The following is a 9,132-nucleotide window of genomic DNA, read 5'->3' on the forward strand; positions in this document are numbered from 1 at the left end:
GGGATCACATCTCATTGTGGTTGGGTTGCACTTTCCTCTTGTCAGACAGGCTTTACAGTCTGGCCTCCTCGGCTTCTCTGAACAAAACTCGTCCGAGGATGCTCCCCCGCCGCCTCCCGCCCCGGCCCCCACACCACTGTTGCTGAACCCCTCATCTGAAACACAGCATTCCTCCCTGCCACTGGTGCCCCACGTCCTTCCCTGCCTCCCCTCCTGTCGGGTCTGCTTTGTCAGTCTGCACACGTACTTTGAACTCTGCGGACTGTATCTATTTTCTGGTTTCCCCAAAAATAGAGTTGATAGGGCTTTGAAATTCTCCTTGCTCCTAATGCATGATTTCCAGGAGGAAACGCAGAAAAACGTTCCTACGCAGCCACGTTCATTCTGAAAGGCGATGGGACAGTTTAACGAGTCACTTTGTTCTGGTTAGAAGGAGCCAAGGACGCAGCCTCTTGAGACGGCGGTAGAAGGGATTGCTCTGGGAGGCAAAGGGACTGCGGCAAGTAGCAATTTAAGCCGGTGACAGAAAATCTACTTGATGGACTGACAACGAGAGCGCGCAAGGAGGAGAGAATGCGTCTGGGTTAGTGCCTTCCTGACTGCCAGTCCTGACATCCTTGGTAATTCTGTCCCGGGCAAAATCTAAGCCAGAGCTCTCCACAGACAGTGGGCCAGATGCACTTCGGAGACAGGTAATGATCCTACAAAAACAGGAAAAACTCCAAGGAAATGAATGTACAAGCACCACTGAGAAAATGGAAAGCAGAATCTCGGTGGGCGCCACCAACCCCTGCCGGGCATTGTAACTGCGGGATGGAAATGAAGCGATGAGAGAGCTGACAGCGCTGCTGCTAGGGCCGTGTCTGCCGCCGTGTGGCTCTCCAGGCGGATAAAGACGAGGGCCGCTCACTTCATCCTCTTGACCGTGACTTTCAGCGCTAAGGTTTCTCTAGGGCATCCAATTGTGGTGTTGTTTTCCCTTTTGAAGCAGATGCTGATCTCAGAGCCAGAACTATGAACATTTCTGGGTCCCCACAATGTAACCTGTCGCCAGGTTAATTCTAGACAGCGTGTGCCGTGTTTGGATAGAGGATGTGGCCAGGTGCCCTTCTGGGATTGCCTTCATTTGGGACGTCCTTCCACAGCTAGCCACCCTGCTGGGGACTGAGGACAGGGCATTGTTCTCAGTAGTGATAGGTGGTGTTGCTGCAGCCATTTTGTGACCCCAAGGCAAAAAACCAAACACGAGTTTGCTCAGATTCATGTCCACTGAGTTGGTGATGCTATCTAACCGTCTCATCCTCTGTCACCCCCTCTTCCTTTTTGCCTTCAATCTTCCCCAGCATCACCCGACTTTTCCAGTGAGTCCTCTCTTTGCATCGGATGGCCGATGTTATCGGAGCTTCAGCTTTAATCCTTCCAATGAATATTCAGGATTGATTTCCTTTAGGATTGACTGGTTGGATCTCCTTGCAGTCCACGGGACTCTTGAGAGTCTTCTCCAACACCACAGTTCAAAAGCATCAAGTCTTTGGTGCTCAGCCTTCTTTATGGTCCAACCCTCACATCCATACATGACTACTGGGAAAACCATGTAGCTTTGACTACATGGACCTTTGTCAGCAATGTAATGTCTCTGCTTTTTAATATGCTGCTTAGGTTTGTCATAGCTTTCCTTCCAAGGAGCAAGCGTCTTTTGAATTTCATGGCTGCAGGCACTGTCTGCAGTGATTTTGGAGCCCAAGAAAATAAAATCTGTCACTGCTTCCACTTTTTCCCCTTCTGTTTGCCGTGAGGCTAAGTTGGGAAGATGCTACAAGGGTGAGGGTTTGAGGGGCACCTAAGGGGTGCTTCTACGTAACATTTTGTGGCACGTGGGCCTCAAAGGTGGAGATCAGATTATCAAAGGGATCAAGGACCATCTCCGGACTCCCTGTGCTCTTTGGGTGCTGATTTCACCAACCGGCCTCTCTCCACAGCCATGGACAACAGATGAGGCGGTTTCCCTCCCCCAGCCCCGCCCTGGGTCTTAGTCCCGAGAGTCGGTACTTGGGGCTCACCTGGTGGCCTCTGTTTTCTCTCTCTTTTTTTTTCAATATGCCTATTTTTTTGTTAGGCAAAGATTCATGTGTTCTAAAATATATGCATTATACGTATTACTTAAATATATACATAGAAAAGCTTTTCTAATGCTTGATAAGGGCTTGAGGAAGAACATAAAAAGAAGAATTGGAGACATTGGCAAACAAACGAAACGAAATGGGACACTGAGTAGGAAACAGAAAACGTGCGACTAACTAGGTAGGCCCGTTTTCTCTTAGTGGCTGCTGCGGGAGGGTGCCCCTTGTGCCAGGCTGGAGTCGGGGCGAGTCCTCACGTCCACGAGCTCACGAGCGCACAGCACCACGGGGCACGTTTGGGCAATAAACAGCCGAAGTGCTGGGAAGGGGGAGGCGCCTACGGCAGTTCTCTTTCTAGAGACATTGAATCTCTTTCTAAAGAGACTATCTTCTCTTTAAGAGAAGGGGTTTGAGGTAGAGTTAATGGCGACCTCCAGGCGGGTTTGTGCCAAGGGGCACCTTCAGGGGCTGCCGCCGCCGGCGCCCCCGTCCCCGCGGTGAGCCACTGCCGACCTCCAGCACGAGCTGGAAAGAGTAACGGCTGAGATGCAGAGATACAGATGGCGAGACAACGTGGAAAAGGAAACAGAGATCAACCAAAGAACACCAAGGGCCACGGGCAACCAGCAGAAGCTGAGAGAAGAGCATGGAAAATGCTTCCCTCAGACCCGCCAGGAAGGGCCAGCTGTCTGAGAAACCTTAATTCTGGCCTGGTGGTTTCCAGAACTGTGAGACAATACATTTCGTTTGGTAAAAAAAAAAAGGGTTTGGGGGCATTTGTTTGAACTTCGCTCTTACTTTTGCGAACCTGGAGGCAGAGTTCTCTTTCCATGAGACGAACCATATATGGAATACATTCCCAGAAGACAGAAGACATTTAGCGGATCTCCAGGAGGGAGGGCTGTTTTAAAACAGGAAAGGCATTTCACAAGAAAGGCACTGAGAATAAAGTCCTTCCATCCCTACATTAACTCTCGATTCTGAAGAGAAAGCACCACCAAGGTCTCCCCATCTCATCCAGACGGAGGCCTGGGAGCCGCGTGACTCTTGACTACAGACCTTGGCCAGACGAGGGGGGAGCTGAAATTCAAGGTGAAGGGAGGCCCGAGAAGGAGAGATACGTTTTTCCGCCATTGAGATCAGCTCTGTGTCGGGCCCCTGCTTTCATCTGGAGACATAATGAACGTCAGGGGGGAGGACAAGGCAGGACACAGCAAAGGGACTCGGCAGAAATGAGAGCTGGTCATTGACCTCAGCGCCGGGGAGAAAACCAATCAGGGAGGCGGGATACAGCCAGGAACGCAGGGTGCCTCCCGGCCCCCCGGTTCGTGCACGGCCCTCTCTTGGGATGAGCAATTGTTAATCTGCGAGCAATAAAATAAGAACCGCACATAAACAATACTCAGTATCTTAAAAAATGAAGCCATTAGTGGAACTGCATATGCTGCTCATCCTTCCGCCCCCGAGACGTATGAAAAATCCTTTCTCCAGGGCCAATTAGGATCCTCCACCATTTGCTCAAGCAAAGCCACTTATTATAGGTGACAGTGTAATGCTAAAAAGACGCTTAGAAATAAAACCCAGGCTGTAATCGTTTGGCTGAATAAGACTCCCTGGTTTTGACGGCCTCATATATCTGTTAAAAATTCTTCTTTCCGCAAAGGCTACGTCTCCGTTTACTATTTATTTTGGTGCGTGTGGGGCTGGGGTAGGGGTGCTGTGGAGGGGGCTCTCCATCCACAACTTGGGTGTTTCAGAAATGTCCTATGTCTTCAGGGTCTTTACATCAGCTCAGGTGTGTCTTTGAGTTCCTGTCCTGCTTGGCTGGTGGGAACACGAGAGGGTTTTCATGACCGGCTCCCACCCTGGCTGCTTCTGTAAGTCAATCCTGGGATTTGGAGTTCCCGGTGGCGCAGAGAGCTGGGGGCTGCATGGGTCAGAGACCAGTGAGAAGACGGTGGCGCAGAGAGCTGGGGGCTGCATGGGTCAGAGACCAGTGAGAAGAGACATCCAGTGCCAGCTCCTACGGACCCTCCAAGTCTGGAGCTCGCTTGTCTGCCCCTGAACCAGCTCTGGGGCGGTGGACGGTCCAGACTGAGATCCATGCCCCGGGGACATCATTGGCTGTCGCCTCTGAGGTCTGGGCACAGCGTGGGGCCTATAGGCCTGGCCCCGGCCCCGTCGTTGAGGGGGGCTGTAGCTCTTACCTCACGTGCCCAGGAGACGCTGCTTTTTCATCTGAGAGAAACTCCCTCTGCTTCCGTGTTGCCCCCAGAAGCTCACTTCTCTCAGCAAACTATATTCCCAATGAGCTTAGCCCTAGGGCTGGGGTTGGGAGGGAAATGGGCCTGTGTTGCTGTTGTTTACTCGCTAAGTTGTGTTGGACTGTTTGCGACACCATGGACTGTAGCCCACCAGGCTCCTCTGTCCATGGGATTCTCCAGGCAAGAATACTGGAGTAGGTTGCCGTTGCCTTCTCCAGGGGATCTTCTGGATCCAGAGATCGAATCCCTGTCTCCTGTGTCTCCTGCATCGAAGGCAGATTCTTTGCCACTGAGCCATCGGGGAAGTCAAATATAGTTGACTTACAACTATATTTTTATTAAAAAATTGTGTTTCAGGTGTACAGCCATGTGATTCATATATATGAATCAGTTATATACATGTATATAACTGAATTGCTTTGCTGTATACTTGAAACACAATTTTTAAATTGAAGTATAGTCAACTGTATGTCAATACAAATTTTTAACAAAACCACTGAATTGCACCCTTTAAATGGTAAATCTGAAGAATGAAATGGCAACCCATTCCAGAATTTTTGCCTGGAAAACCCCATGGACAGAGGAGCCTCATGTGCTACGGTCTATGGGGTTGCAAAGAGTCAGACACGACTTGGTGTCTGAACAATGAGAAAATGGTAAATTATATGGCACATGAACTCGATAAGCTGCTAAAGAAAAGAAAGATGAAGCACATGCCTCTGGCTGATTCTCAGGGTCTCTGTGTTGCTGCTGTCTTCAACCTCACTGTTGGTGAGTGTGGCAAGAGCACAATGTTCTGGGGTGAGTTCTTGGCCAGCCTACACTTTGGTGTGAATGGTGTTGGCTTTGGCCCCACGTATTTATCAGAGTGGATGCCTGCCTCCATCACTTTGAGAGCCAGAGTCAAGCTCCGCCCCCCGCCCCCACAAACACTGCCCTGGAGATGCCGTGAGAGTCCCCACTGGTGCCCAGTGTTTGTGCCCAGTCTGGGTTACGGTCCTGGTCTTGGGGGGCACAGACAGGCATCTGGAGCAGATGGAAAAAATGCCGCCTTGCGGAGAGCTCGAAGCCCACCGATGAGCCACAAGATGAGCGGTGAGATGTGGTGGTCGCTGTGCTTTATCAGCCGTCTCTCCGCCGCCTGCTCTCCCCACAGCTGCTCCCCGGCTGCGTCCAGCCAATGACCCTGCCTTGTCCCCCATCCCGCCTGAGGAAGGAGGCTGAAGTCACCACGCTACTGAACATCTTCCCAAATATCCAGCTCGGAGACCATGGTTTTAGGGCCGTGAATATAACTCTGAGTGGAAAAAATCATCTTCCAGAGGAGGTGCTGGGCTAACCTGGGCAGGATGACTCTGGGTTCACAAAGCAGCCAGTTAATATGAATTACATTATTTTGTTTGGCTCAAAAATGATCCCAAGTCTTCTTTATCATCCATGTCTCAGTAGCTCCCCAGAAACCTTTCAGCTGCTCTCATCAACAGATTAGACAGACCCACCAAAGAGGGTTTCAGGACTTCACTGTTATGCTCGTCTCTACTCCCTAGAAATCTGGGTCATCTTGTGCATTACTGAGGGCTTCCACTGCCTGTGTTCACTTGCTGTGATTGTGTTGGTGGCCAAAGGGTGAGAAGGAATCCAGGATTCTGCAAAGTCTAGTTCACGGGTGGAGCAAGAGAGGCCTCTATAGAAAGCAAGTGGCTTTGGGGGGCCAGGACCCCACTCCCCCGTGCTTTACACAGGTGGCCTCAGCCCTCTGATATGGTCCTGTGACTTTTGACAAAGCACCTGCAATCCCCACCTCTATGAGCCCGTAGTGACAGCCTGTTCTGATGAAAGGGATAGTCAATTATGAACTGGACATCAAACAATAAAGAAAACCCGTTAAAATGTTTGTGTTGTGGGTTACAATCTTGGGTTTTATTTCACACAGGGACAATGGACTGAAAATTCTCTCTAAATTCATCTGTTATAAATCTAGAGGGTAAAGGTACAGAGAGCGAGTTTCCTCATCTAGCCCCTCTCTCCCCATCCTCTGTCTGTCCTGCTTTGGTTCTGTGGTTGTCGTTCAGTCGCTGAGTTGTGTCCGACTCTGTGACCCCATGGACTGCAGCCCACCAGGCTCATGTGACATCCAGTGCCACCAGCTGGGGAAGCTCCCCAAGCCAAGGTTTCCACTGGACGCCAGCACTTGGCTTGGCCAACTCCGTGTGGCCTCTCTGGAGGTTAACATCCCCCAACTCAAAGCCCCAGGCCTATTTCACATTTTGACTATTTGCTGTGGCCTGAGATCCCCTGGAGGACGGCACAGTCACCCACTCCAGTAGAGTTGCCTGGAGAGTCCCAGGGACAGAGGCGCCTGGCACGTGTACAGGACCTCTGGCAAAACAAACACTTCTATCAGGCATGACATCCCCAGGGCTCTGAGATCATCTCCCAAAGCTGAGGGCAAGGAAGGGCCAGACTTCTTGGGGGCAGGTTAAATTCTTTGTGATGCTGTGAGGGCACCATGAAGATGTAATACCTGGGAGTTTCACACCCCCACATTGCAAGGTAAACCTGTTACAAAATACAAAATACAGAATCATAGGACTCTGGAATTTGGGAAGAATTTTAAGAACCAACATCAGTGGCTATCAGGAAAACGCTAATCAAAGCCACAATCAGATACCACTTCACACCAGGTAGGACAGCTAGGATCAGAAACTCAGACGGAAACAGGAGTTGGGGGACTTCCCTTGTGATCCAGTGGTTAAGAATCTACCTTCCAACGCAGGGAACATGGGTTCCATCCCCGGTTGGGGAACCACGATCCCACACGCCACCGGGCAACTAAGCCCGAGCGCTGCAATGAATGGGCCCACGAGAGAAGCCTGTTCCACGAGCTACAACTAAGGCCGGACGAGGCCAAAAACAAACAAATATTGAAAACGAACAAGAGTTGGCAAAGACGTGCAGAAATCAGAGCCGTCACCCGCTGCTGGTGGGAATGGGAAGCGGTGCAGACGCTGGGGAAACAGTCTGGTCCATCAGACAATGAAACACCGACTCGCCACTGACCCAGCCTTCCATCCTGCGTGCACACGCAAGACTCCTGGGCCAGTCCTCTTTGCGCTAGAGCCTCCTCATGCTGGGGTTCAAGGTCGAGAGGGGGACGTCTCCCCACTTGCTACCGCCCGTCATCACCCCAGAGCAGAGAGGCAGGAGAGCCGTGTTTGCCGAGGACCACACTTAGCAAGCCTGTCTTCACCTGAGCCTTTGCCTCTGAAAGAAACTACAAATGAGGGAAAACTCCTTCAGAGGCCTGCCTGGGGCTCAGAGTTGGTGGAACAGGCCAAGGAGGGGGCCGACCGGGCTCTGCAGGGGCCACGGCTGCTCTGACCATGGACAGGCTCTGCCGTCCCTGCTCCAAGGTGGACACAGAATCAGCTCCTGCTCTGCCCGACCTGTCCTGAAAAGCCATCTACTTAGCTACGTTCCAGGCGATCCCCTTGATTGTGACCCTGCGGATTTATGCAGAGAAGGACGCGGACCTGGCCTCCTCCCTGGGGGCCATGCCCGGGGCAGATCCGGCCACATCCTCTCCGCTCCGCTGTGTGCCTGCCTCCGACGCATCCTTCTGGGCCGGCCTCCTTCGTTAGGCTGCGACCCTACAGCCAAGCCGGAAAATGGCTTGCTCGTAACCACAGCTGGAAAATTAAATTTTATTTTTGACACATCTTTACCCTTCTTGCTGCTGATCTGTCTGGCTCCGAGCCAGTCTCCCCACGGCTTTGGTTTTAATATGTGGCCATAAACCCCTCAGAGTTACAGCCGTTCCAAGCTGGTCCTGGTGTCAGTTTCCTCAACACAGTTAATTAAATTCCGAGCACAGTGTGCACACGGATGGTAAAACCCCTGGGCTGAGAGAGTGGGGTGGATGCGTCTGGGCGAACATTCGAATTATCTTTTTACAACGGTGTCGGCACTGAGTGGGCGGAGGCCGTCTTGGATTGGCCAGAAAGCACCACGTCTGCGTTCCTTCAGAAAAATTCTACGATGCATCCACCTCTCGAGATCAGCCCCGGGGAAGTGGAGACGTGGGCCCCCAGAAGGCTTTGTTGAGAATGATGGTGGCAACAGGGTTGGTTTTAGCCCCAAACTGGGGACAACTCGGGTGTCTGTGCCCGGGAGATGGCTAAGCATCCATACGAGGGACGATTTTGCGGTAACAAAAGGGGACAGATGATGTGAAAATACAGACCGGATGAGCCCAATTTCTGAAGGTCAGCGGCCAGCCAGACTAATCTACAGTCACAGAAGTCAGAATGGCGGTTCCTCATGGGGGTGTGCAGCCCGGCTTGAAAGGGGCCCCCGGGAATCTCCCACGGCGATAAAACTATTCCGTGTCCTGAGTGGTGCGGTGGTCATGCTGGTATGTGTGTGTTTTTTTTCTTTTAAAGACTTTTTTTGATGTGTACCATTTTAAAAGTCTTCACTGAATTTGTCAAAACATGGCTTCTGCTTTATGTTTTGGTTTTCTGGCCCTGAGGCATGTGGGCTTAGCTCCCTGACCAGGGATCGAACCTGAACCCCCTGCAATGGAAGATTTAAGTCTAACCACTGGAAAGGCAGGGAGTCCTGGTATATATGTTTATCAGAGCTCATTCACGGCATGCTTATGGCCTGGGCATTTTACTGTGTATAAACTTATTTCCTAATCTACAGAAGTTCCAAGATGACACAACCCTGAGAATTACCAGGAATTT

This window comes from Bos javanicus, chromosome 25, assembly GCF_032452875.1.
Source record: "Bos javanicus breed banteng chromosome 25, ARS-OSU_banteng_1.0, whole genome shotgun sequence".
Classification (NCBI taxonomy): domain Eukaryota; kingdom Metazoa; phylum Chordata; class Mammalia; order Artiodactyla; family Bovidae; genus Bos; species Bos javanicus.